The sequence below is a fragment of the Artemia franciscana genome, chromosome 8 (genome assembly GCF_032884065.1).
Source record: "Artemia franciscana chromosome 8, ASM3288406v1, whole genome shotgun sequence".
In the NCBI taxonomy this organism is placed as follows: Eukaryota; Metazoa; Arthropoda; class Branchiopoda; order Anostraca; family Artemiidae; genus Artemia; species Artemia franciscana.
Window position 1 is genome coordinate 37,292,174 of NC_088870.1, and position 24,525 is coordinate 37,316,698.

The window sequence follows — 24,525 nt, forward strand, 5'->3', positions numbered from 1 at the left end:
ATCAATGCTTGAAAGATTTGCGAGGGAAGTCGAAACCCTTTGGCAGCACATTAATATTGCTTGCGGGAGATTTCAGGCAAACATTACCTATAATACCTAAATCAACTCCTGCAGACGAAATGAATGCTTGCCTGAAAAATTCTAATTTATGGGCACACGTAAAAACATTAAAATTAACTACAAATATGCGTGTCCGATTGCAAAACGATGACTCTGGTCAAACATTTTCAGATCAGTTGCTGGCAATGGGAAACGGAAAGCTCCCAGTAGACTCAATTTCAAGACGTATACAACTACCTGCTGATTTCTTTAATTTAGTGACGTCCAAAAATGAATTGATTGAAAAAGTATTTCCGAATATTCTAAAAAATTATAAAAATAATAAATGGCTAAGTGAAAGAGCGATTCTCGCACCCAAAAATATAGACGTCCACGAAATCAACAATATTGTTTTGACCAAGATTCGAGACCAGGCAGTCCTTTACAAGTCAGTCGACACAGTTTTGGAACCAAATGAAGCGGTTAATTATCCATCTGAATTTTTAAATTCCATAGATCTTTCAGGGTTTCCACCACACGTGCTACAACTAAAAATAGGCGTACCAATAATACTTTTAAGAAATATAAATCCACCAAAGCTTTGCAATGGCACTCGACTTGCCGTAAAAAAAACAATGGAAAACCTAATAGAGGCCACAATCTTGACAGGGCCTTTTGAGGGTGAGGCTGTTCATATTCCTCGCATTCCCATGATTCCAACGGATCTGCCTTTTCAATTTAAAAGATTGCAATTCCCAATTCGATTAGCATTTGCAATCACCATTAACAAAGCTCAAGGTCAATCATTAGAAAAATGTGGTATAGATCTTAATACTGATTGTTTTTCCCATGGACAATTGTACGTTGCATGTTCGAGGGTCGGTAAACCTGACAATCTATTTATATGCAGCGACAATTGGACAGCGAAGAATGTTGTATATTCGCAAGTTTTACGCAGTTAATTTGTATTTTGGAACCAAATGAAGCGGTTAATTATCCATCTGAATTTTTAAATTCCATAGAACCTTCAGGGTTTCCACCACACGTGCTACAACTAAAAATAGGCGTACCAATAATACTTTTAAGAAATATCAACCCACCAAAGCTTTGCAATGGCACGCGACTTGCCGTAAAAAAACAATGGAAAACCTAATAGAGGCCACAATCTTGACAGGGCCTTATGAGGGTGAGGCTGTTCTTATTCCTCGCATTCCCATGATTCCAACGGATCTGCTTTTTCAATTTAAAAGATTGCAATTCCCAATTCGATTAGCATTTGCAACCCCCATCAACAAAGCTCAAGGGCAATCACTAGAAAAATGCGGTATAGATCTTAATACAGATTGCTTTACCAATGTACAATTGTATGTTGCATCTTTGAGGGTCGGTAACCTGACAATCTATTTATACGCACAGACAATGGGACAGCGAAGACTGTTGTATATTCACAAGTTTTACGTAGTTAATTTGTATTGTATCTATCTATCTATCTATCTATATAAAGACGAGTTGTGTGTATGCATGTTTGTTTGTTTGTAAAAAGAGCGTTTGCATATGACGTCATTATTAGTACATACGGCTTTGTATATGGACAGACAATGGGAAAGCCAAGAATGTTGTATATTCGCAATTTTTACGTAGTTTGAAACACATATATAAATCTATCTATATTCACAGGTGGGACACAGGGACACAACTACAATGGCGCGTAACTAATATGGCGCGTAACGACTTACGCGCGCGGGGGGGCATGGGGGGGGGGGGCGCGAAGCGCCCCACCAACTAGGTGTTGGGGTGGCGCGAAGCGCCACCCCAACAGCTTGTCTTTTTATAAATTTGAGTGAATGTATGATGAGGTGTCAATTTTGGCCAATGTGGGATGGAAATGATTCTTGAATTGTGGAAACGGTAATTTGTATTGGGAATTTGTACTTTATTTCGAGAAACAAATACACTCAATATGCTAATTTTTTCTCCAAGCACGATTTTGCAAAAGTTAAATTTTTATTTCAAGAATGTAGTTAGAGGGGCTGGTTGATCTCCACGCATTTAGGCTAACCCTAAGTATGGTACTAAAAACAAACAGAAACTAAATAAAAAACTACTATTTTTTCAAATGAACGTAAAGAGCGACATTAATACTGAAAATGAAAGGAAATTCTTTGGTACATGAAGTACGTAGCCTCCTCCTTAGCCCCTGCTCTTTTAATATATATATATATATATATATATATATATATATATATATATATATATATATATATATACTAGCTGTTGGGGTGGCGCTTCGCGCCACCCCAACACCTAGTTGGTGGGGGCGCTTCGCGCCCCCCCCAAGCCCCCCCGCGCGCGTAAGTCGTTACGCGCCATAATAGTTACGCGCCATTGTAGTTGTGTCCCTATGTCCCACCTGTGAATATAGATATATATATATATATGGTTTTAACTACGTAAAACTTGCGAATATACAACATTCTTTGCTGTCCCATTGTCTTTGCATATAAATAGATTGTCAGGTTTACCGACTCTTGAACATGCAACATATAATGGTCCATGGGAAAACAATCTGTATTCAGATCTATACCTCATGATTCTAATGATTGCCCTTGAGCTTTGTTGATGGTGATTGCTAATCGACCATTCCCTGTCCCGGTGTCCCGGTCGTCATTTACATCCCCCTGTTTCCCCCGGTGTCCCCGTTGTAGTTGTGTCCCTGTGTCCCGGTCGTCATTTATATTCCCTGTGTCCCGGTCGTCATTTGTATCCCGGTGTCCCGGTCTGTATATACATTCGTTTTTTAGTTTTGTTTTTCTCCTTTATTTTTTTCCTTTTTTTTTTCTTTTTTAGCTTATTTAGATTTTTAGATTTTTTAGTTTTTTTATTAGTTTTTAGTTTTTTTTTCTTTTAGTTTTTTTGTCCCGGTCGTCATTTATATCCCCCTGTTTTCCCCCGGTGTCCCGTTGTAGTTGTGTCCCTGTGTCCCGGTCGTCATTTATATTCCCTGTGTCCCGGTCGTCATTTGTATCCCGGTGTACCGGTCTGTATATACATTCGTTTTTTAGTTTTGTTTTTCTCCTTTATTTTTTTCCTTTTTTTTTCTTTTTTAGTTTATTTAGATTTTTAGATTTTTTAGTTTTTTTATTAGTTTTTAGTTTTTTTTTCTTTTTAGTTTTTTTGTAGTTTTTACCTTCTTTTTAGTTTTGTTAATTTTTTTTTTTTACTTATGTCCTGGTCGTCATTTATACTCCCTGTGTCCCGGTGCTTTGTTGATTGCTAATCGAACATTCCTTTTGTCTGGTCGCTTTCTCTTTGAGTGTCGTCATTTATTTTTTTCTTTTTTAGTTCTTTTAGTTTTTACCTTTTTTAGTTTTTTTTAGTTTTTTAGATGAAAATTTTTTTTAGTTTTTTCCTTTTTTCTTTTTAGTTTTTTATTGGTTTTTACCTTTATGTTAGCTTATTTTTCAGTTTTTTCCTTTTTTTTTAGTTTTTTTTTATTTTTTATTTTTTTAGTTTTTTACCTTTTTTTAGTTTTTTTAGGTTTTTTAGTTTTTTTAGTTTTTTAGCTTTTTTACTTTTTTTATTAGTTTTTAGTTTTTTTGTAGTTTTTGCCTTTTTTTAGTTTTTTCAGTTTTTTTTAGTTTTTTATTGGTTTTTACCTTTATTTTAGCTTATTTTTCAGTTTTTCCTTTTTTTTAGTTTTTTTTAGTTTTTAGTTTTTTTAGTTTTTTACCTTTTTTTAGTTTTTTTAGTTTTTTTAGTTTTTTAGCTTTTTTATTTTTTTTTATTAGTTTTTAGTTTTTTTTGTAGTTTTTGCCTTTTTTTTAGTTTTTTTAGTTTTTTTAGCTTTTTTATTAGTTTTTAGTTTTTTTTGTAGTTTTTGCCTTTTTTTAGTTTTTTTTAGTTTTTTAGCTTTTTTATTTTTTTTATTAGTTTTTAGTTTTTTTTTGTAGTTTTTGCCTTTTTTTAGTTTTTTCAGTTTTGACGTCACCTGATCCAGTTTTTTTCAGGTGACGTCACCTGATCCACGATCCACAGATCCACAGACAACTTATTTTTATATATATAGATAGTTTTTTTTTTTTACTTATGTCCTGGTCGTCATTTATACTCCCTGTGTCCCGGTGCTTTGTTGATTGCTAATCGAACATTCCTTTTGTCCTGGTCGCTTTCTCTTTGAGTGTCGTCATTTATTAGTTTTTTCCTTTTTTTCTTTTTAGTTTTTTATTGGTTTTTACCTTTATTTTAGCTTATTTTTCAGTTTTTTCCTTTTTTTAGTTTTTTTTTATTTTTTATTTTTTTTAGTTTTTTACCTTTTTTTAGTTTTTTTTAGTTTTTTTAGTTTTTTTAGCTTTTTTACTTTTTTTATTAGTTTTTAGTTTTTTTTTGTAGTTTTTGCCTTTTTTTAGTTTTTTCAGTTTTTTTTTTAGTTTTTTTATTGGTTTTTACCTTTATAGTTTTTTTAGTTTTTTAGCTTTTTTTTTTTTATTAGTTTTTAGTTTTTTTTTGTAGTTTTTGCCTTTTTTTAGTTTTTTCAGTTTTGACGTCACCTGATCCAGTTTTTTCAGGTGACGTCACCTGATCCATCCACAGACAGACAACTTATTTTTATATATATAGATATATATATATATATATATATATGTTGTGTGTGTGTGTATATATATATATATATATATATATATATATATATATATATATATATATACTAGCTGTTGGGGTGGCGCTTCGCGCCACCCCAACACCTAGTTGGTGGGGGCGCTTCGCGCCCCCCCCCAAGCCCACCCCCGCGCGCGTAAGTCGTTACGCGCCATATTAGTTACGCGCCATTGTAGTTGTGTCCCTATGTCCCACCTGTGAATATAGATAGATATATATATATATACTAGCTGTTGGGGTGGCGCTTCGCGCCACCCCAACACCTAGTTGGTGGGGGCGCTTCGCGCCCCCCCCCAAAGCCCCCCCGCGCGCGTAAGTCGTTACGCGCCATAATAGTTACGCGCCATTGTAGTTGTGTCCCTATGTCCCACCTGTGAATATAGATATATATATATATATGGTTTTAACTACGTAAAACTTGCGAATATACAACATTCTTTGCTGTCCCATTGTCTTTGCATATAAATAGATTGTCAGGTTTACCGACTCTTGAACATGCAACATATAATGGTCCATGGGAAAACAATCTGTATTCAGATCTATACCTCATGATTCTAATGATTGCCCTTGAGCTTTGTTGATGGTGATTGCTAATCGACCATTCCCTGTCCCGGTGTCCCGGTCGTCATTTACATCCCCCTGTTTCCCCCGGTGTCCCCGTTGTAGTTGTGTCCCTGTGTCCCGGTCGTCATTTATATTCCCTGTGTCCCGGGTCCCGGTCATCATTTGTATCTCGGTGTCCCGGTCTGTATATACATTCGTCTTTTAGTTTTGTTTTTCTCCTTTATTTTTTTCCTTTTTTTTTGTATCCCGGTGTACCGGTCTGTATATACATTCGTTTTTTAGTTTTGTTTTTTCTCCTTTATTTTTTTCCTTTTTTTTTCTTTTTTAGTTTATTTAGATTTTTAGATTTTTTAGTTTTTTTATTAGTTTTTAGTTTTTTTTTCTTTTTAGTTTTTTTGTAGTTTTTACCTTCTTTTTAGTTTTGTTAATTTTTTTTTTTTACTTGTGTCCTGGTCGTCATTTATACTCCCTGTGTCCCGGTGCTTTGTTGATTGCTAATCGAACATTCCTTTTGTCCTGGTCGCTTTCTCTTTGAGTGTCGTCATTTATTTTTTTTCTTTTTTAGTTCTTTTAGTTTTTACCTTTTTTAGTTTTTTTTTAGTTTTTAGTTTTTTTAGTTTTTTTACCTTTTTTTAGTTTTTTTAGTTTTTTAGCTTTTTTATTTTTTTTATTAGTTTTTATTTTTTTTGTAGTTTTGCCTTTTTTTAGTTTTTTTAGTTTTTTAGCTTTTTTATTAGTTTTTAGTTTTTTTTGTAGTTTTTGCCTTTTTTTAGTTTTTTTTAGTTTTTTAGCTTTTTTATTTTTTTTATTAGTTTTTAGTTTTTTTTTGTAGTTTTTGCCTTTTTTTAGTTTTTTCAGTTTTGACGTCACCTGATCCAGTTTTTTCAGGTGACGTCACCTGATCCACGATCCACAGATCCACAGACAACTTATTTTTATATATATAGATAGTTTTTTTTTTTTACTTATGTCCTGGTCGTCATTTATACTCCCTGTGTCCCGGTGCTTTGTTGATTGCTAATCGAACATTCCTTTTGTCCTGGTCGCTTTCTCTTTGAGTGTCGTCATTTATTAGTTTTTTCCTTTTTTTAGTTTTTTATTGGTTTTTACCTTTATTTTAGCTTATTTTTCAGTTTTTTCCTTTTTTTTTGTTTTTTTTTATTTTTATTTTTTTTAGTTTTTTACCTTTTTTTAGTTTTTTTAGTTTTTTTAGTTTTTTTAGTTTTTTAGCTTTTTTACTTTTTTTATTAGTTTTTAGTTTTTTTTTTTGTAGTTTTTGCCTTTTTTTAGTTTTTTCAGTTTTTTTTTTAGTTTTTTATTGGTTTTTACCTTTATAGTTTTTTTAGTTTTTTTAGCTTTTTTATTTTTTTTATTAGTTTTTAGTTTTTTTTGTAGTTTTTGCCTTTTTTTAGTTTTTTCAGTTTTGACCAGTTTTTTCAGGTGACGTCACCTGACACATCCATCCATCCACAGACAACTTATTTTTATATATATAGATATATATATATATATATATATATATATATATATATATATATATATATATATATATATGTTTTTAACTACGTAAAACTTGCGAATATACAACATTCTTTGCTGTCCCATTGTCTGTGCATATAAATAGATTTTCAGGTTTACCGACTCTTGAACATGCAACATATAATGGTCCATGGGAAAACAATCCGTATTCAGATCTATACCTCATGATTCTAATGATTGCCCTTGAGCTTTGTTGATGGTGATTGCTAATCGACCATTCCCTGAGTCGCCATCGTCATTTATATATCCCCCTGTGCACCCCGGCGTCCCCTTTGTAGTTATGTCCCTGTGTCCCGGTCGTCATTTATATTCCCTGTGTCCCGGTCGTCATTTGTGTCCCGGTGTTCCAGTCTGTGATTTCTCTTTGAGTGTCCCGGGCGTCATTTATATTCCTTGTGTCCCGGTTTCCCGGTCGTCATTTATATCCCCCTGTGCCCCCCGGCGTCCCCATTGTAGTTGTGTCCCTGTGTCCCGGTCGTCATTTATATTCCCTGTGTCCCGGTCGTCATTTGTATCCCGGTGCCCCGGTCTGTATATACATTCGTTTTTTAGTTTTGTTTTTCTCCTTTATTTTTTTCCTTTTTTCTTTTTTTTCTTTTTTAGTTTATTTAGATTTTTAGATTTTTTAGTTTTTTTATTAGTTTTTAGTTTTTTTGTAGTTTTTTACCATTTTTTTAGTTTTTTTAGTTTTTTTTTTTTTACTTATGTCCTGGTCGTCATTTATACTCCCTGTGTCCCGGTCGTCATTTGTGTCTCGGTGCTTTGTTGATTGCTAATTTATATTATATTTATATTTATATTTTTTATATTTATTAATATTTTTTTAGTTTTCTTTTTCTCTTATTTTTCAGTTTTTTCCTTTTTTTTAGTTTTTTCTTTTTAGTTTTTAGTTTTTTTTGTTTTTTACCTTTTTTTAGTTTTTTTAGTTTTTTTAGTTTTTTAGCTTTTTTAGTTTTTTAATTAGTTTTTAGTTTTTTTTTTTAGTTTTTGCCTTTTTTAGTTTTTTCAGTTTTTTTTTAGTTTTTAGTTTTTTACCTTTTTTTAGTTTTTTTTTAGTTTTTTAGCTTTTTCAGTTTTTTTTTCTTTTTAGTTTTTTTTGTAGTTTTTTACCTTTTTTAGTTTTTTTTTCTTCTTTTGTATTAGTGTGAAATAATTCAGACGTCATATGCGGACAAACACGACGTCACTCGACAGACAGACAGACAGACATAACCCACAAACAACTTATTTTTATATATATTTATTCATATTTTTTTAGTTTTCTTTTTCTCTTTTATTTTTCAGTTTTTTCTTTTTTAGTTTTTAGTTTTTTTTTTAGTTTTTTTACCTTTTTTTAGTTTTTTTTAGTTTTTTTTAGTTTTTTAGCTTTTTTAGTTTTTTATTAGTTTTTATTTTTTTGTAGTTTTTGCCTTTTTTTTATTTTTTTCAGTTTTTTTTTAGTTATTAGATTTTTACCTTTTTTTAGTTTTTTTTAGTTTTTTAGCTTTTTTAGTTTTTTTTTCTTTTTAGTTTTTTTTGTAGTTTTAACCTTTTTTAGTCTTTTTCTTCTTTTGTATTAGTGTGAAATAATTCAGACGTCATATGCGAACAAACATGACGTCACTCGACAGACAGACATAACCCACAAACAACTTATTTTTATATATATTTATTCATATTTTTTTAGTTTTCTTTTTCTCTTTTATTTTTCAGTTTTTTCCTTTTTTTAGTTTTTTTCTTTTTTAGTTTTTAGTTTTTTTTAGTTTTTTACCTTTTTTTAGTTTTTTTTAGTTTTTTTTAGTTTTTTAGCTTTTTTAGTTTTTTTATTAGTTTTTATTTTTTTTTGTAGTTTGCCTTTTTTTTATTTTTTTCAGTTTTTTTTAGTTATTAGATTTTTACCTTTTTTTGTTTTTTTTAGTTTTTTAGCTTTTTTAGTTTTTTTTTCTTTTTAGTTTTTTTGTAGTTTTTACCTTTTTTAGTTTTTTTCTTCTTTTGTATTAGTGTGAAATAATTCAGACGTCATATGCGAACAAACATGACGTCACCTGATCCATCCACAGATCCACAGACAACTTATTTTTATATATATATATATATATATATATATATATATATATATATATATACTAGCTGTTGGGGTGGCGCTTCGCGCCACCCCAACACCTAGTTGGTGGGGCGCTTCGCGCCCCCCTAAGCCCCCCCGCGCGCGTAAGTCGTTACGCGCCATATTAGTTACGCGCCATTGTAGTGGTTTCCCTGTGTCCCACCTGTGAATAGAGATAGATATAAATATATGTTTTTAACTACGTAAAACATGCGAATATACAAAATTCTTCGCTGTCCCATTGTCTGGGCATATAAATAGATTGTCAGGTTTACTGACTCTTGAACATGCAACATATAATTGTCCATGGGAAAAACAATCCGTATTCAGATCTATACCTCATTATTCTAATGATGTGTCCTTGTGTCCCGGTCATCATTTATATTCCCTGTGTCCCGGTCGTCATTTGTGTCCCGGTTCCCAGTTTGTAATTTCTCTTTGAGTGTCTCGGTCGTCATTTATATTACCTGTGTCCCGGTCGTCATTTGTGTCCCGGTGTCCCAGTCTGTAATTTCTATTCGAACAATCCCTGTGTCCCGGTCGTCATTTATATATCCCGCCTGTGCCCCCGGCGTCCCCGTTGTAGTTGTGTCCCTGTGTCCCGGTCGTCATTTATATTCCCTGTGTCCCGGTCGTGATTTGTGTCCGGGTGTCCCAGTCTGTAATTTCTCTTTGAGGTTCCCGGTCGTCACTTATATTCCCTCTGTCTCGGTCGTCATTTGTGTCCCGGTCTGTAATTTCTCTTTGAGTGCTTTTTCTTTTTAGTTTTTTTTTTAGTTTTTTACCTTTTTTCTTTTTTTAGTTTTCTTTTTCTTCTTTATTTTTCAGCGTCACTATGAAGTACATATCTATATATATAAAAATAAGTTGTCTGTGGATGGATGGATGGATGGATGTGTGGATGGATGTGTAAGGTGACGTCACCTGAAAAAACTGGATTAGGTGACGTCAAAACTGAAAAAACTAAAAAAAGGCAAAAACTACAAAAAAAACTAAAAACTAATAAAAAAAATAAAAAAGCTAAAAAACTAAAAAAACTATAAAGGTAAAAACCAATAAAAAACTAAAAAAAAAACTGAAAAAACTAAAAAAAGGCAAAAACTACAAAAAAAAACTAAAAACTAATAAAAAAAGTAAAAAAGCTAAAAAACTAAAAAAACTAAAAAAACTAAAAAAAGGTAAAAAACTAAAAAAAATAAAAAATAAAAAAAAACTAAAAAAAAGGAAAAAACTGAAAAATAAGCTAAAATAAAGGTAAAAACCAATAAAAAACTAAAAAAAAAGGAAAAAACTAATAAATGACGACACTCAAAGAGAAAGCGACCAGGACAAAAGGAATGTTCGATTAGCAATCAACAAAGCACCGGGACACAGGGAGTATAAATGACGACCAGGACATAAAAAACTAAAAACTAATAAAAAAAATAAAAAAGCTAAAAAACTAAAAAAACTATAAAGGTAAAAACCAATAAAAAACTAAAAAAAAAACTGAAAAAACTAAAAAAAGGCAAAAACTACAAAAAAAAACTAAAAACTAATAAAAAAAGTAAAAAAGCTAAAAAACTAAAAAAACTAAAAAAACTAAAAAAAGGTAAAAAACTAAAAAAAAATAAAAAATAAAAAAAAACTAAAAAAAAGGAAAAAACTGAAAAATAAGCTAAAATAAAGGTAAAAACCAATAAAAAACTAAAAAAAAAGGAAAAAACTAATAAATGACGACACTCAAAGAGAAAGCGACCAGGACAAAAGGAATGTTCGATTAGCAATCAACAAAGCACCGGGACACAGGGAGTATAAATGACGACCAGGACATAAGTAAAAAAAAAAAAACTATCTATATATATAAAAATAAGTTGTCTGTGGATCTGTGGATCGTGGATCAGGTGACGTCACCTGAAAAAACTGGATCAGGTGACGTCAAAACTGAAAAAACTAAAAAAAGGCAAAAACTACAAAAAAAACTAAAAACTAATAAAAAAAATAAAAAAGCTAAAAAACTAAAAAAACTAAAAAAAGGCAAAAACTACAAAAAAAACTAAAAACTAATAAAAAAGCTAAAAAACTAAAAAAACTAAAAAAAAGGCAAAAACTACAAAAAAACTAAAAACTAATAAAAAAAATAAAAAAGCTAAAAAACTAAAAAAACTAAAAAAACTAAAAAAAGGTAAAAAACTAAAAAAACTAAAAACTAAAAAAAAACTAAAAAAGGTAAAAACTAAAAGAACTAAAAAAGAAAAAAATAAATGACGACACTCAAAGAGAAAGCGACCAGGACAAAAGGAATGTTCGATTAGCAATCAACAAAGCACCGGGACACAGGGAGTATAAATGACGACCAGGACACAAGTAAAAAAAAAAATTAACAAAACTAAAAAGAAGGTAAAAACTACAAAAAAACTAAAAAGAAAAAAAAACTAAAAACTAATAAAAAAACTAAAAAATCTAAAAATCTAAATAAACTAAAAAAGAAAAAAAAAGGAAAAAAATAAAGGAGAAAAACAAAACTAAAAAACGAATGTATATACAGACCGGTACACCGGGATACAAATGACGACCGGGACACAGGGAATATAAATAACGACCGGGACACAGGGACACAACTACAACGGGGACACCGGGGAAAACAGGGGGATATAAATGACGACCGGGACAAAAAAACTAAAAAGAAATAAAAACTAAAAACTAATAAAAAAAACTAAAAAATCTAAAAATCTAAATAAGCTAAAAAAGAAAAAAAAAGGAAAAAAATAAAGGAGAAAAACAAAACTAAAAAACGAATGTATATACAGACCGGGACACCGGGATACAAATGATGACCGGGACCCGGGACACAGGGAATATAAATGACGACCGGGACACAGGGACACAACTACAACGGGGACACCGGGGGAAACAGGGGGATGTAAATGACGACCGGGACACCGGGACAGGGAATGGTCGATTAGCAATCACCATCAACAAAGCTCAAGGGCAATCATTAGAATCATGAGGTATAGATCTGAATACAGATTGTTTTCCCATGGACCATTATATGTTGCATGTTCAAGAGTCGGTAAACCTGACAATCTATTTATATGCAAAGACAATGGGACAGCAAAGAATGTTGTATATTCGCAAGTTTTACGTAGTTAAAACCATATATATATATATATATCTATATTCACAGGTGGGACATAGGGACACAACTACAATGGCGCGTAACTATTATGGCGCGTAACGACTTACGCGCGCGGGGGGGCTTGGGGGGGGCGCGAAGCGCCCCCACCAACTAGGTGTTGGGGTGGCGCGAAGCGCCACCCCAACAGCTAGTATATATATATATATATATATATATATATACTAGCTGTTGGGGTGGCGCTTCGCGCCACCCCAACACCTAGTTGGTGGGGGCGCTTCGCGCCCCCCCCAAGCCCCCCCGCGCGCGTAAGTCGTTACGCGCCATAATAGTTACGCGCCATTGTAGTTGTGTCCCTATGTCCCACCTGTGAATATAGATATATATATATATATATATATATATATATATATATTATATATATATATATATATATATATATATATATATATATATATATATATATATATATATATGGTTTTAACTACGTAAAACTTGCGAATATACAACATTCTTTGCTGTCCCATTGTCTTTGCATATAAATAGATTGTCAGGTTTACCGACTCTTGAACATGCAACATATAATGGTCCATGGGAAAACAATCTGTATTCAGATCTATACCTCATGATTCTAATGATTGCCCTTGAGCTTTGTTGATGGTGATTGCTAATCGACCATTCCCTGTCCCGGTGTCCCGGTCGTCATTTACATCCCCCTGTTTCCCCCGATGTCCCCGTTGTAGTTGTGTCCCTGTGTCCCGGTCGTCATTTATATTCCCTGTGTCCCGGTCGTCATTTGTATCCCGGTGTCCCGGTCTGTATATACATTCGTTTTTTAGTTTTGTTTTTCTCCTTTATTTTTTTCCTTTTTTTCTTTTTTAGCTTATTTAGATTTTTAGATTTTTTAGTTTTTTTATTAGTTTTTAGTTTTTTTTTCTTTTTAGTTTTTTTGTCCCGGTTGTCATCTATATCCCCCTGTTTCCCCCGGTGTCCCCGTTGTAGTTGTGTCCCTGTGTCCCGGTCGTCATTTATATTCCCTGTGTCCCGGTCGTCATTTGTATCCCGGTGTACCGGTCTGTATATACATTCGTTTTTTAGTTTTGTTTTTCTCCTTTATTTTTTTCCTTTTTTTTTCTTTTTTAGTTTATTTAGATTTTTAGATTTTTTAGTTTTTTTATTAGTTTTTAGTTTTTTTTTTCTTTTTAGTTTTTTTGTAGTTTTTACCTTCTTTTTAGTTTTGTTAATTTTTTTTTTTTACTTATGTCCTGGTCGTCATTTATACTCCCTGTGTCCCGGTGCTTTGTTGATTGCTAATCGAACATTCCTTTTGTCCTGGTCGCTTTCTCTTTGAGTGTCGTCATTTATTTTAGCTTATTTTTCAGTTTTTTCCTTTTTTTTAGTTTTTTTTTATTTTTTATTGTTTTTAGTTTTTTACCTTTTTTTAGTTTTTTTAGTTTTTTTAGTTTTTTAGCTTTTTTACTTTTTTTATTAGTTTTTAGTTTTTTTTGTAGTTTTTGCATTTTTTTAGTTTTTTCAGTTTTTTTTTTAGTTTTTTATTGGTTTTTACCTTTATTTTAGCTTATTTTTCAGTTTTTTCCTTTTTTTTTAGTTTTTTTTTAGTTTTTTGTTTTTTTAGTTTTTTATCTTTTTTTTAGTTTTTTTAGTTTTTTTAGTTTTTTAGCTTTTTTATTTTTTTTTTATTAGTTTTTAGTTTTTTTTTGTAGTTTTTGCCTTTTTTTAGTTTTTTTAGTGTTTTAGCTTTTTTATTAGTTTTTAGTTTTTTTTGTAGTTTTTGCCTTTTTTTAGTTTTTTTAGTTTTTTAGCTTTTTTATTTTTTTTATTAGTTTTTAGTTTTTTTGTAGTTTTTGCCTTTTTTAGTTTTTTCAGTTTTGACGTCACCTGATCCAGTTTTTTCAGGTGACGTCACCTGACCCATCCATCCATCCATCCATCCACAGACAACTTATTTTTATATATATAGATATATATATATATATATATATATATATATATATATATATATATATATATATATATATATATATATATATATATATATATATATATATATATATATATATATATATATATGTATATATAAATAAGTTGTTTGTTTGTGTGTCTGTCTGTCTGTCCGCATATGACGTCTGAATTATTTCATCATATACCAATTCAAAAACGAATGTATTCAAGCCGAAGTAGTTGAGTTGGTAAAGCGTTATGTTCCAGGTTCTAGGTCCGAGAGGTTCCAGGTTCGAACCTTGGCTTTAGCATTAATACAAAAGAAGAAAAAAACTAAAAAAGGTAAAAACTACAAAAAAACTAAAAAGAAAATACTAAAAACACTAAAAAAGCTAAAAAAATTAATAAAAACTAAAAAAAGGTAAAAAACTAAAAACTAAAGAGGAAAAAAAACTAAAAAAGGTAAAAACTAAAAAAAACTAAAAAGAAAAAAAACTAAAAACTAATAAAAAAAAAACTAAAAAAAAACTAAAAAAAACTGAAAACTGAAAAAGAAAAAAAAAAGACAAAAAAAGGAAAAAAAATGAAAAATAAAGGAGAAAAATAAAACTAAAAAAAAAAATAAAAATAAAAATACAACTAAAAAAGGTAAATGTATTCAAGCCGAAGTAGCTGAGTTGGTAAAGCATTATGTTCCAGGTTCTAGGTCCGAGATGTTCCAGGTTCGAACCTTGGCTTTAGCATTAATACAAAAGAAGAAAAAAAAACTAAAACAGAAGAAGAAGAAAAAATAAAAAAGGTAAAAACTACAAAAAAAACTAAAAAGTAAATAACAAAAAATCTAAAAAAGCTAAAAAAGTAAAAAAAAATAAAAAAAGGGTAAAAAACTAAAAACTAAAAAAGAAAAAAACTAAAAAAAACTAAAAAAGGTAAAAATTACAAAAAAAACTAAAAAGAAAAAAAACTAAAAACTAATAAAAAACTAAAAAAACTTAAAACTGAAAAAGAAAAAAACTAAAAAAAGGAAAAAAACTGAAAAATAAAGGAGAAAAAGAAAACTAAAAAAATAAAAATAGAAATAAAAAAACTAAAAAAGGCAAAAACTAAAAAAAAACTAAAAAGAAAAAAGAAAAAAACTAAAAAAGCTAAATAAAGGTAAAAACCAAAAAAAAACTAGAAAGAAAAGAGGAAAAAAACAAAAAATGTATTTCATCACTAGCTGTTGGGTTGGCACTTTGCGCCACCCCAACACCTAGTTGGTGGGGCGCTTCGCGCCCCCCAAGCCCCCCCGCGCGCGTAAGTCGTTACGCGCCATATTTGTTACGTGCCATTGTAGTTGTGTCCTTGTGTCCCACCTGTGAATATAGATAGATTTATATATGTGTTTCAAACTACGTAAAAATTGCGAATATACAACATTCTTGGCTTTCCCATTGTCTGTCCATATACAAAGCCGTATGTACTAATAATGACGTCATATGCAAACGCTCTTTTTACAAACAAACAAACATGCATACACACAACTCGTTTTTATATAGATAGATAGATAGATAGATACAATACAAATTAACTACGTAAAACTTGTGAATATACAACAGTCTTCGCTGTCCCATTGTCTGTGTTGCAATCTTTTAAATTGAAAAAGCAGATCCGTTGGAATCATGGGAATGCGAGGAATAAGAACAGCCTCACCCTCATAAGGCCCTGTCAAGATTGTGGCCTCTATTAGGTTTTCCATTGTTTTTTTTTACGGCAAGTCGCGTGCCATTGCAAAGCTTTGGTGGGTTGATATTTCTTAAAAGTATTATTGGTACGCCTATTTTTAGTTGTAGCACGTGTGGTGGAAACCCTGAAGGATCTATGGAATTTAAAAATTCAGATGGATAATTAACCGCTTCATTTGGTTCCGAAATACAAATTAACTGCGTAAAACTTGCGAATATACAACATTCTTCGCTGTCCAATTCTCGCTGCATATAAATAGATTGTCAGGTTTACCGACCCTCGAACATGCAACGTACAATTGTCCATGGGAAAACAATCAGTATTAAGATCAATACCACATTTTTTTAATGATTGACCTTGAGCTTTGTTAATGGTGATTGCAAATGCTAATCGAATTGGGAATTGCAATCTTTTAAATTGAAAAGGCAGATCCGTTGGAATCATGGGAATGCGAGGAATAAGAACAGCCTCACCCTCAAAAGGCCCTGTCAGGATTGTGGCCTCTATTAGGTTTTCCATTGTTTTTTTTACGGCAAGTCGAGTGCCATTGCAAAGCTTTGGTGGGTTTATATTTCTTAAAAGTATTATTGGTACGCCTATTTTTAGTTGTAGCACGTGTGGTGGAAACCCTGAAAGATCTATGGAATTTAAAAATTCAGATGGATAATTAACCGCTTCATTTGGTTCCAAAACTGTGTCGACTGACTTGTAAAGGACTGCCTGGTCTTGAATCTTGGTCAAAACAATATTGTTGATTTCGTGGACGTCTATATTTTTGGGTGCGAGAATCGCTCTTTCACTTAGCCATTTATTATTTTTATAATTTTTTAGAATATTCGGAAATACTTTTTCAATCAATTCAGTTTTGGACGTCACTAAATTACAGAAATCAGCAGGTAGTTGTATACGTCCTGAAATTGAGTCTACTGGGAGCTTTCCGTTTCCCATTGCCAGCAATTGATCTGAAAATGTTTGACCAGAGTCATCGTATCAGTCATTGTAAACTTAAACATTAATAGATTTCTACGCGAACATATGTCTTATATAACTTGAATGACGTCACCTTCAAAGCAAAAATGACGGCAACTAATTTCATGACGTCAGCCGAAACATGACGTCACCTGATCCACAGATCCACAGACAGACAGACAACTTATTTTTATATATATAGATATACCAATTCAAAAAGGAATGTATATACAGACCGGGACACAGGGAATATAAATGACGACCGGGACACTCAAAGAGAAATTAGAGACTGGGACACCCGGACACAAATGACGACTGGGACGTGTGTGTCGACTGACGTCATGTTTGTCGACCATAAATGACAACTGGGACACAGGGACACAACTACAACGGGGACGCCGGGGGGCACAGGGGGGATATATGAATGACGATGGGGACACAGGAAATGTTTGATTAGCAATCACCATCAACAAAGCTCAAGGGCAATCATTAAAATAATGAGTTATAGATCTGAATACGGATTGTTTTCCCCATGGGCAATTATATGTTGCATGTTCAAGAGTCGGTAAACCTGACAATCTATTTATATGTACAGACAATGGGACAGCGAAGAATGTTGTATATTCGCAAGTTTTACGTAGTTAAAAATATATATATATATATATATATATATATATATATATATATATATATATATATATATATATATATATATTCACAGGTGGGACACAGGGACACAACTACAATGGCGCGGAACTAATATGACGCGTAACGACTTCCGCGCTTGGGGGGGCTTGGGGGCGCGCTAGTTATCCTATAAAAAAGAGGGTCTTGCTTTCAGCCCTTTGACAATCAACCATTTACAATGGAAGACCGTCTTCACTAGGCCTACTTGCCAAAAGACCATTTAGTATTTGTTATTCTACTTGACTTTTTACCCTGAAATATTTGTCACTTTGTTTCACTTTGTCAGAGAAAAGATATTCTGTAAAGAATCTTTCACCCCCTTGACAACCAACCGTTATCACTTGAGGACTATATACAAATAGGCCTACTAGCCAAAAGAGCATTTAGTATTTGTTATCTTCTTAAATTTTTACCCTGAAACTTGTGTTTTAGTTTCAAAACACTGTCACTTTGTCAGTTTCACTTTGTCAAAGAAAAGATATTCTGTAAGGAATCTGCTAAATTTGGTTTCTCACGTCTTTCCCATTCTACGATATTAAAATTATGATTTAGAAAAAAACATATTCATAAAGTAAGAAGGAAGAACGTATTTTTCCTAGTTTATTATCGCAAGGGAGTAGTACTATAAGGATATTTTAGCTCCAGTGTTGGCAGTTATCTAGTGTTCAGACATTATTGCTTTTGTTCATTATAAGCGGCTAAATAATCTGAGGAAAATACTAAAGACAATACTACTAGAGACGTCAAAATGTGTTGGAACGAGATTTACAGCAAATTAATCTAAAAAAAAGAAGGATTGAGCAATAGTACAAGAGTTAAAATTTTAAAGGATAACGGAAATGAAATTCTATTGTTTTGATTGGTTAAGCAGAAATCTGTATAGTCAAATATATATTTAAAAGTAAGAAAAACTGAAGGTTCCCTTTTTAATGAAAAATAGCTTCACATGCTGGATATTGTCAATTAAGTGAAAAATATAGGTCGCCAAACCACTTTATAAGGTTTAGCATCCATTTGAAGGCGTAGTTTTCTTGGAGATTAAATTAATATTAAAGTTTGAATTTTTTTGGATAAAAAGCATTGTCAAGTTTTACTTAATAGTTTTACTTATTAAGTTTAGTGGTTTAATGTGGCAACACCGACAAAATATAGTACTGCGTTAAAAACTTTATAATTTGAAAACAACCAAAGAAAAATAGTAGAAGAAAGAAATGGGAAAAGAAGAAACTTTTAAATCTAACAGTAAAGTAAAATAGACTAAAAACAAATATAAATTAAAAGAAAAATACAAAAGAGACAAGAACGTTCTTAATTGATTCTAGCAGAGACATGAGCTAAGATAATGGTATACCTTATTCTGCGGTGTGCTTTACTAATGGTATACCATTGTTGGGCAGTGCTCTTAACTTTTATTGTCAAAAATCTGCAAAATATCGACAACTTTTGCTAGACAATCGATAGATGGAATTTCATTCGGTTGAATTTTTTCGTTGTGAATGTGTTTGAGCGATTTGTGAATAAATTACTTCATTCTAAAAGTTCAGACAGTAATGTAAGAGCGAGATGCGGTTCCGGATAAAAGTTTTGTTAGGTCGACCAAGTTTTTGTAGAGACCAAGTTTCTAAAGAAGCTTTGGAAGCAGCTGGAGACTCAAAAATGGCGAAATTTATTTAACTGTGGAACTATGTGTAGTCATATTTTGTTCAAAGTTTTCAGTTTTTGACCTAAGAAATTAGTTTTCGTTAGCCTCCACTTCTTCCTATTCTTTCAGACTCTGCGCGAAATGTTCCTACAACTCCGAAAAAGCATAAGAACTATTGCAACTTTCAAATGCACATTCTGGGGTCCATACAGTAAAACCAAGATATTTTTGCATCCATTTCGATCATCCATCTCCTGCCGTTTTCTTTAAATCAAAAAAAGGTTTAAATCAAATCCGCGAAAGATGCAAAAAATGCTCTAAAAGACTGACGGGAGGCAAGACAGAGTTTCATCTTCCTTTTTCCGTTTTGCTATTCTTGTAAATGCCGAGATAGGAAAATGACTGACTAAAAAACAAAAAAAATGATTAAGCATTTGGTTCTCAGAAATGGAAAAGAAAGGCAATACGCGAGGAAGGTAATACAACGAGACAAACAGCGAGAACAAATGTCTCTTATCTGTTTCTATCACATGGAATTTTATGCACAAAACCCACTCCAATCAGACTGTGACTCAACTATGCTTGCTAATGCTTCTAATCATTTTAGTCTCTTTTTGAGGGGTAGGTCATTCTTCAGTATTTTCGGTAATTCCAGCACATTTCATGCCATGTTCTGTATTAATCATGGAACCAAGCATTTCCAACTAATTCTATGCGTCTGTCTTGACTTAATTAGGTAGTCTGAATAGTTTTTCTGAAGCTAATAACGAAAATGGCAAGTGTAAAAAGTATTTAAAAAAAGCTGTTAAGCATGGCACTTGCATCTCTGACTGTTCCCCGCGCTCAAACCTAATTTCCAGTAATCTACTAAATCTACTGTTACTCTTTCGTCATCTTTTACAATCTTTGACTGTTCTCAACAGTCTGTGTCACTGACATTCTTTCGGTTCAATGATACTAATAATCTCATAGAAGTCATAATCAAAACTGAATATTTTCTGTATCTGAATAAAGGCCTTTGTAAAAACAATAAGCTGACAAATAGATTTATTTTATTCTTTTTTTTTACTTATTATCTGGCTGATCATCAGTTCCCGTGCCACCGAACAACTTATAAATTTGTTGTATGTCATTTAAGCCTCAGTAAGTATATTTCAGAGGGAGGTGCTGAAAACTAATTTCAGAATCAATTGTCATTTCCTTGTTGTCCAAAAATTCGATTACCTTATGCTGTAAGAAAGCCCTAGTACAGGGTTCGGACAGGTCGGTTCGCTTCAAATTATAGGCTCTGTCCTATTTATATAGGATTTCCCGAGCCTAAATATAGGCCAAATATAGGATTCGGAAGTCTTTGGGATCAGATCGGTGGTAGATCGTATGGGATGCCTGGTCACGTAAATTCTTCATTTCTCGAGCTTCTGCATTTTTTTATAATCAGATACACATACTGTGCCAATGATTGACTGATACAGGTGAAATACCTGGAATCACTCTTGCTGCTTCTTGGGCATTAATTTTGATATGAGGTCAGTTCTTCTCTTTGCAAGAGACTGCTCCATTCTCGCAGATTCCACCATCTGCTCTCTTTCACTTGTTCTGGACTTCACAGCACCTTCGAGCAAAGAAACAGCTAGGGGAATGTCTATGGAACCCTTGGAACCCGAAGCCTTCTTCATTCTATCGGTCACTTCTTGAAGTAGAGTATCTGCTACTGTTCTCTTCTCTCTTTGCTCTGATGCTCTAAGTTTTTCTTTTCGATTTCCAGGTCTTCTATTTCTTTCTTTTTGTTGTGGACCTCCTGCAACTTCCACTTGTTGTCCTCTTCAAAAGCTCCTTTCTCCTTATCGGATAGCTCTTCTTTTTTCTTTTCATGCAGATATTTTTGATACTGAGACCATGCAAAACGTGCAAGATTCAACAGCTCTTTTATAATAACAAACCGTTCTGGTTTTCCTCCATAAAGTCTCAAAGTGTCATATACCATGAGTCTCGTATCCAGAACGCGTTCAGACATTGATGCCTGGTCTTCACCGAGAATCCTACCAGAACACGAAAACCCACGTTCAACATCTGCGCTGCCAGGCAATAACGTCAGCATTGCTTTGATAAGCTTTGTAAGTTCCGGGTACTTGCTGTCCCCGCGCTCATTCACCAGTGCAAAGTAATGGCTTCAAAAATGATCGATCCGAGTATGTCCTCACGGGGTCCATTTTCCGTTCGCAAAACAGCCAGTCAGCCTGGGCGACGTCTGAGCTTGCTCCAATCGCAATCTCGCGTGCCACAGCCGCTATGTCTGCAATGCTTCTTGAATCCTTCATGTTGATCGGACTCAAAAAGCGTAAAGCCTCTAGAAAACCATCCTTTTCCAGAGGACATTTGTTCAAAATATGGCGAATGCCCGCAATAAAATGTTTTCGCACATTGACATAGAAAATGGCCTTGTCTTTCAGTGTTGCTTTCTCACGGAAAGCTCGTTCCACATTTTCTGAAACTATGGGCTTTTCTGTAAATTTTTTAGCAAGGTTCAACATTTCTGGTGAGAAATTTTCAATATCGGTCACGAAATCTGGAGTAAAGACCCGTCCGCAAAGCCTCACAACTAGTCTTTTGATCTCTGAGTTCAGAACATGAATGAGAGGCTCTTCTTTCTGGAACAGTTGGGTGAAACTTATGAACAGTTCTGCTGAGGCTAGAACAAACTCGAGTTGGGCCTTCATTGTCCCACTTCTGATATAAGCCACAATCTTCAGAAATTTGGGAGTGGGCAGAAGGTTCTTCACTCTCTCGGCATAAAGTTCAGGAAGTACCATAAGATTGCCGGCAACTGCTCCATGATTCTAGCAAGGGCACGTCCGATCGTCAGCCAGCGGCTTAGGACATGCTATATGAAAGCATTCTCTGGCACTCTTACTTTCTTTCGGCACTTTCAATAGTCCTTACAACGTGAAGGCCAGCCGTCAAAAAGTGAATGCACAAGAATAGCAAAGTTGGATCTGAAGACCTTTCAAGAAAGCGTTATGGATTATATGGATGTTTCAAGTACCAATATTGAAAATTCCCTTTCCCGTCACTTTCTTTTGTTTTTGGCATTGAAGTTATTCCAAACGCTTTTGTTGACGTTTGGTCCATCATTTCCAAACGTGATCAGTTTTTCAAGTGGTAGCTGATTCTGATCAATGGCTGACATAATCTTCCTATACAGATCATCACTTGTTGCGTGGCCCATAAAACTTGTGCACAAAAGTCTGCTCTGGATTTCGTTTCCATATGAGGACCAATATCGAACACGTATCTCTAACTCTTTCATACCAGCGTTGTTGACTGTCTCGTCATATTCTAGTACAAGATATGACTGAATGTCCTTCACAAGAATTTGCTTACAGTACGGATGCAGCGCATCGGTGATCAGATACATGAGTTTCTTCGCACATGGGGGCATTTCGTTGGAGATCTTAGGGGGGAACATCGCATGGAAGGTTGCGACAATATGGTCTGAAGAGTTAGCAGACATGGAACTCTCTACCGTCTGAAGTTACCATATTAAATCAGCTTTATAAGCGGCATCACGCTCACAAAAAATGTTTGTACCAACTAACGGTTTATCCTTGGTTGTTTCATCAACTCGAGATTGTCCATTCAGGTGAACCTATAGTGGATGTAGTTAAGCAGTAACTGCGGCTTTGTGTCCTACAGATCGCGCATGTTGGTTTACCCCTGAGCAACCCTAGCTGTGCAACCAAAATTTTTCAAGCAGAGTTTGTAAAATAACGAGTACTGGTCGTTTCCAGTCTTTCACCATTCGCCAACCTTTCTACAGCTACAATCCGTCTTAGCAAGCCCTTAACTATTAAACTTGGTAGGCCCCATACTTTATTACCAAGCATCACCTACAAAATAGCATCCCCAGATTAAAAGACCATAAAAAGAAAAAATATGGATATGTCCAAAACTGGGCCGTATTCGCATCAACCTTTCAAATAGCGTTCAGGCAGGAAACGCATAAGTCGCAAGAACTCCAGTTTCATTAAGCAGATACTGCTAGCCAGTATACTGATCTTTGCTCATTTCGGACAGGTCCAACATGACAAAAAACAAAACATAGGCTACTAAGTCAACACAACAGCATAGCCCAGGCAGAAGCAGCTTAATAGACCCAGTACAAAACATTAGTTAAGTTCAAACCGCTCAACAGTTGTAACTAATTATGGATCTACACCGAAAGACTGCACAGTCTACAACAGAGTCAAAAGCAAAAAGAGAAGTGCATCTTGGCTTACTTAAAGAGAAGTGAAAATTGCAAATAATGAGCAATGTTCTTAGTGCTCTTCAGCCGAAAATATAGGAATAATAGGATTTTTGCCAAAGTACAGGCATTTTATAGGAGTGCATTAGAATATAGGAATTTACTGGAATTTATAGGCGACTCCGAACGCTGCTAGTATTATGCTTAATTAATTTGCTTCTTTTTAGTAACTCAGTTTCAGTAAAAGTTCCGTTTGGTCCAATCAATCGGATATAAGCCGGCTATCTAAATTAGCTTAACTTGAGGATACCTTCGCTTTCCATGCAGCATTAATAAATTGTCAAATCATAAAATGTATTGACATCTCTGTGTCTAAGAGACTAGCAACTATAGAAACATTCGAACCGTAATTAATTATTGAAGACCCAATTCACTCCAGTTTTGTAAGAGACTAAATTGAATATCGTAAGGCGTTGCGACATTACAAGTTTTTAGAAAAGGGCCAAATATGCCGGAAAAAACGACTTATTTAACATGAGTTATTTAACTCTACATATTTGGAATCAGTATAAAAAGAAAATTTTTAGGATGTATTAATTGTTATCAAAATTCTGTTTTAGAGTCTTGGTTATTATATGCCCAATTTGCTCCTTACTTACAATTTATAACATTAAATATGTTTGATTTGGCATCGTACATTCTTTGAGTATTTGGAACTAAAGTATAATATTCCAGAATCCCGTCTTATCTTCGTTCGTTTTATTTATCTTAATTTTTCTTTGACTGCTCAATTTCCATGTGGGGAGAATTTTCGGAGGAGAATTGTCTGGATGGAACTTTCTGGAAGGAATTGGATTTCCCATGAGGCTTCCAATGAGTGGAAATTCTTTTTTTTTGGGGGGGGAGGATTAAAAAGCTGGAAAACACGCAGGAAAACCCTTTGCCGTTTTCTTAGCTGGATATAGTAAACAACAAACCTAAGTTTTTCCTAACGTCACCACATAGAGTTACTTTAACATCATTTACGTTTGTAGCCTGCTATTCTGACGTCATTCATCATCTTGTATACGAGGCTGCAGTTTTTGTCAAAAAATTATTTTACTTTAAATGTCGTGTTTTATTAGCTACAAAAAACTTAGATCTAGCATTTATTAAAGATATTACCCTCTAGCTGGGGAGAAAAAAATAGAAAGAAAGAGGAAAAGTCAGTACTACCTGTGCGAAAAAAATTTATTTCTCTTGCTATTCAATCCAGAAAACTGTAAGTTTTTTGAAGAGGGTCTTCAGCCTTATTGCAATTC

General features: G+C 33.3%; 1 protein-coding gene across 5 annotated transcripts in view; it reads right to left on the bottom strand.

Moving 5' to 3' along the window:
* Window positions 1-24,525, bottom strand: part of LOC136030372 (protein turtle-like) — a 370,614-nt gene that overhangs the window by 171,583 nt on the left and 174,506 nt on the right. The window lies entirely within an intron of this gene.